We start from the raw sequence: 6,000 nt of genomic DNA, 5'->3' as shown, positions 1-6,000 counted from the left end.
ATCATGATCCCTATGTAATCTGAGGTAACCTTCTTCGCTGTCCAGTACACCTCCAATTTTTGCTAGATAATGGAAATTCTGACATGTCAAAGAAAACTGCTTTGGTCTTCCCAATAATTAACTAGAGGAGAGTTTCTGCTTATGTGCCACATATCACATCTAGGGACTAGAAAGTCAGTTGGCTATATCATTGGTTTATCAATTAACGTGAGACCACCTAAGTAGTTCAATTCCTGTACTGGCTGAAGTCACTGTGAAGGCCTCCAGTGAAACCCACCATCAGTCATTTCTCTGTACTGTATCCACTCCACTCCTCCCTCCCCCTGTACCTACCCAAATCCCTTGAACAAAAGTAACTTTCACTTCAGTACAGGCTGTTACACAAAGGATGGAGCATTTTCTTTCTTCTTCACTCGCTCCTCTAATGGTAATGAGCCAGCTTTTTGCAGCCCCTAATTGAAAATAGGGAATTACTTGATATATTTGTTTCAAATTTATTTTCCTACACAAATTGAGTTTTTTTTTTAAGAGTAAACTAGATTCCCTACAATGTGGAAACAGGCCCAACCAGTACTCTGAAGAGTAAGCCACCCAGATCCATTTCCCTCTGACTAATGCATCTAACATGCAATTTAGCATGGCCAATTCACCTGACCTGCACATCTTTGGACTATGGCAGGAATCCGGAGCACCCAGAGGAAACCCACGCAGACATGGGGAGAATGTACAAACTCCACACAGTCATCCGAGGCTGGAATCAAACCTGGGATCTTGGTGCTGTGAGGCAGCAGTGCTCACCACTGAGCCACCGTGCTGCTCAATGTTGTCCTGAAAGGTTGGGGATTTCTCTGACAGCAACAAATGGAGATATGTTTGAGTTAACTTTCTGTAAAATCAGAAACTGAAGTTTACATTGAAGTAATGTGACTGCTTATTGATATCTGTAGGGTTATGTTGTGCACAAAGTGCCTGAAATTCATTCCACATCTTTTCTAACTGCCTCCTGAAGTAACACAAAAGAGAGACCTTTCCATTTAATAGCACATGACTGTTTATTTGAAGACTCAAGTGAAAATCATTACCAACCTTTACCTGCAAAATGTTTAATATTTGTCCACCATATCTATCGCAAATAACACAATGGCTCAAACAGATTGCTTTTCCCATATGAACAAATCTTACTGGATGTTTGTCCAATCCAACAGACAACGAAGACTTTTTTTTATTGTAGAGAGAAAAGTCTGTCTCATCCACTCCCAATATTTAATCACATGATAAAGAGATTAAAATTGCCTGCCTTTGATTTTGTATAATATTGTGTTTCCAGCTTACCAGCTGAATTACAGTTAAGTTTACACGGGTATGATAACTCACTAAGGAAGGGCAGAATTCAGAGAAATGTGAGAAAATTACACATTTGCTTTTACAATACTAAACATTGTGTCTGCTGTCATGACTAGATAGCCATTATTTTGACAGTAAGGAGTAGTTGCTAATCTTGGCAGGAGGGATGAATTTCATCTAAAAGCTCCAATAATCTAGCAATAGAAAATACATGTATTTCCAGCAATAAAAGGATGAACAAATATGCAAAGCTTAGATGGACAAGGAATTGGCCTGTACTGTGCTGTATTGTTCTATGTTCTATGTGCTAACCTATAGAAATTGTTTGGAATAGGAAGATCCAGGTGTAATACAGACAAACATATGAATATGGAGCAGCACTGCTGCCTCACAGCACCAGGGACTCAGATTAGATTCCAGCCTCGGGCAACTGTCTGTGTGGAGTTTGCACTTCCTCCCCATGTCTGTGTAGGTTTCCTGCAAGTGCTCTTGCTTCCTCCCACAGTCCAAACATATGAAGGTTAGGTGGATGTGCCATGCTAAATTGCCCATAGCATTCAGGGATGTGCAGGCTAGGTGGATGAGCCATGGGAAATGCAGGGAAATAGGGTAGGTTTGGGTGAGATGTTCTTCAGAAAGTTGGTGTAGACGCAATAGACCAATGGCCTGCTTCTACATAGGGATTCTATGAATTAAGAGGAAGAGTAGGCCCCTTCAGCTCGCTCCATCATTCAATAAGATCATGACTGATCTGATTGCTTCATAGTCCTGCCTACCCTGATAACCTTTTAATCTTACTTCTCTATCCTTACCTCGTCCATCAACCTCTGCCTTCAAAATATTCAAGAACTTTGCCCAGTACCTTTTGCAGTAAAGAGCTCCACAGATTTAAACACTGCAAAAAAAATCTAATTTTAAATCATCTCATTTTGAAAGAGTGACATCCAGTTCAAGACAGTCATACAGCACTTTTCTTCTGTTTTAACAGAGGCGTTAACTGATTTAAAATTAACTGGAGTATTGTGCACAGCTTGGGTGCATTGACAAAGTATCAAAGTCATTTATAAAAATTGATCCAAGGATGAGAAACTTTGGTATAAAGACAGACTGGAGACATTGTGACTGTTTTCTTTGGAGGGGAGAGCTAAGAGGAGATTTGATTGAAGTTTTTAATTTAATGAGGAGCCTGGACAGACCAGATAAGAAGAAAGTATTCCACTCATAAAAGGATTGAGAACAAGAATTATAGTAATTTGCAAAAGAAGCAAATCTGATAAATGAAACATCTTTTTCATACGGTGAAGTTCGAGTCTGGAATGCACTGCCAGGAAGTGTGATGGAGACAGGTTCAATTGAAGCATTCAAGGGGACTTTAGACAATTATTTAAATCGAAACAACAGGCAGGTTATGGGTAAAAGAGAGAAGAATGGCACTGTATTTTAATACTGTTCATACGGCCATATGGCTTTTTTTCTGCACTGGACCAATTCTGTGTTTCTGTGGTTTAAAGCCTTAGTTGAAAATCAGAAAACCTAATATAATATACATATTAAGCATTTGTACATTTCTGTTGACATAGTACATTACCCATCGCCACTGTACTCGTGGTCATTTTCAGTACTTAAATAACATTCAACAATTCTATCCATCATATAACACTGAGTATTGTGCATACATATATACTCACTGCTATTTTAAGATTCATATTTTTACACAATATGTTTGCATTTCCATGTTTGCACTAACTGTTTATGAATAAATCTCATTACATCTTTCGTATTTTACTGTTCAATTTATTTTGGTTGCTAATGACGTATTTGAATAACTTTCACTTATGGTCTGACATGCACAGAGTGTAAAAATTGAAGAAACTGCAATTGTTCTTCAAGAAGAGAAGGTTGAGAGGAGATTTCATTGAGGTGTTCACAATCACAAGGGTCATGGCAAAGTCAATAGGCAGCATCTGTTCATATTAGCAGAAGGGCTGAGAATGAGAAGCCATCGATTTAAAACATTTCGCAACATCTTTGATGAGTGGTTAGCATCCAGAAAGCACTGTCTGAGGATGTGGTGGAGCCAGATTCAGTTGCAGCTTTCAAAAGAGAATTGATCAACAGCTGAAGGGGAAAATAATTGCAGGGCTCTGTGGACGGGGACCAGATGAACTGTCCTATCAGAGAATCACCAGGGGTTGAATGGCCTCCTTTTGCATTGCAACTAAGCCATGGTTTCAGTCATTTCTAATAAACATGTTTGAACATGTTATAGCACTACCTCAGGGTAGCTAGGACTTAAACACAGACATTCTAACCTACAGGCAGGGACACTACCAATTGAACCACATGAGCTCCACAATCCATGGTTTTACGTTTCAATTTGTAGAGTGCAAGGATGTTCATTGGAGGAGTCAATGAAAAGTTGATTAGAGAAATGGTTAGAGGTTAATTGGTAAGCAGAGGGGAAATAATTTGCAACTTATCATCCCGAGAGTAAGCTTTTGGGGCACAATGTTAGTGTTCCTACTTCTGCACCAGAACATCCAGATTCAAATCCCACCTGCTGTGGACACGTGTCCCGACATGTGTGTCACGTCAATTATAAATATCTCAAATTTGCCCCTGAGTGAAAAGACTAGTGTGTAACTGAAACAAGAAAATAGTCGAAATAGATTAGTAGTTCAGGAAATCCTTGGGGAAAGAAAAACAGTTTTAGGTTGACAATTTTACACCAAAGTTAGGTGGGAATGAGTTTTATCAAAATATAATGTATTTGTTTGGCCTTATGGCCTCTCTCCATTCATAAGAATAGTTTTAATAAAACGTATAATCAACAATGATTGCTTTCTGATGAAGGATTTTAAGATCTTCTGGCAGATTAGTTAATGCAATGATTATACTTCAAGCACATTCATGACTGTCCTATTTACCACAGAAATGAATTCTGCTCATAACAACATATAACGAGTGTAAATTAGTGTAAACAGCAAGTGATCTAGGAACCTTTCACTCAAGTTAGAAGTAATTGGAACATCCTGGCCCCAGAGTAATATTCTCTTTATTGTAAATACTTCAGTCAGAATGAAATAGTGAATCATTACTAGGATATTATGTTAATTTTAAACTTGTTAATTAATCTTTATATAATATCATCTCCCTAAACTGACATACAATCAGATGTAATTGCTGGATCCTTTACAGTAGTTGTAAATATTTCTCTACTACTAATTAACCATGTTCAAATAGACTGGTGCTGTTCCAAATTGAGCTTCCATGACTTTAAGTGTTGTGCTAAATTTCTTTTGGTCTAGTGATAATGTCTCTACCTCTGAACCAGGAAGCATTGGTTCAAATCCCACCTTCTCCTGTAATAACATTTCTGAATAAGCTGATGAGAAAAATAGATTTAATTGTTGTGTTTAGGGCTCTTGTGGTGCAGTTGTAGTGTCCCTACTTCTAAATCAAGAAATTCAGGTTTATGCCCCACATGCACTCGAGAGGTGTGTAACAACATGTCTGAGCAAGTTGATTAAAAATATCTTTATTTCTTGCTATCCTTACTACAAATCAAGGAGGTGCCTGGAACCTGACTCATTAGTTTTCAGCCATACGATTAACTAAATGGCCTTAACTGGCTAATCCATCAGTAAACTTATCTGATTGAGTTTAATCTAATTGCAATACCTTCAACGGAGACATAATGTACAAGTGACTTTCAACAAATCATCAGCTTATGTAATGGTTAAGGGTGATGTGGCCAGCACAAAAGAGCACAAATTTGACTCAAATTTCACAGATAGTTTTTACAAAATTGGTGAGTGTTTAAATAATGCTGCCGAGATTTTTAAATTTGCCATTTGAAGAAACTGTCCAAGAATAGGTCAGTTCAATGGGAACAAGCAGATGATGTATCTGGTTTCAGATCAAATCCTTCCAGCACTGTCAAGAGAGAGATCTTTCCACAAGCATCGGCTCCTTTTTCTCCCGATCGGATCAAAGGATATTGTCCAGATGTGACACGTGGCAGTTTGGTTGTTGTCAAAATTTAAAGCCACGACATCCAATTGGCAACTTTCTTTGCAAGGCAAAGAAGAAGCTGGAAGAATGTCAGTTTTGCCAGCTACTGTTTAAAACTGTTGGCTAGAATCATTTATGCTTGAAGGCTAACTTCACACCAATTTTTGTTTTATTCTTTCACAGGATGAGGGTGTCACTGGCTGAGCCAGCATTAATTGCCCAGAGGGCAGTTGAGAGTCAGCCACATTGCTGTGGGTCTGGAATCAGACGTAAACCAAACCAGTAAGGATGGCAGATTCCTTCCCTAAGGAACATTAGTGAACAAGATAAGTTTTTCCCCATCAGTTTTATAGTCATCGTTAGAGTCTTAATTCCAAACTTTTTTATTGAATTCAAATTCTACCATCTGCCACGAAGGGATTTAAACCCAGGTGCCCAGAACTTTATCTGGGTCTCTGGATTAATAGCCTAACGAAAATACCACTAGGCCATTGCCTTCCAAATTAAAATGAAATTAAACCAATTAAAAATATTTGAGGCAAAAATCTACTCAAACTTTTGACTTTGATCACAGTGTGACTTGGGTGTTACTGGAGCAACCAGATATTACATGTCTCTCCCAATCTTAAATTTCATGGAAAT

This window comes from Hemiscyllium ocellatum, chromosome 28 (genome assembly GCF_020745735.1).
Source record: "Hemiscyllium ocellatum isolate sHemOce1 chromosome 28, sHemOce1.pat.X.cur, whole genome shotgun sequence".
In the NCBI taxonomy this organism is placed as follows: Eukaryota; Metazoa; Chordata; class Chondrichthyes; order Orectolobiformes; family Hemiscylliidae; genus Hemiscyllium; species Hemiscyllium ocellatum.
Note: the sequence above shows the minus strand (reverse complement) of the source record.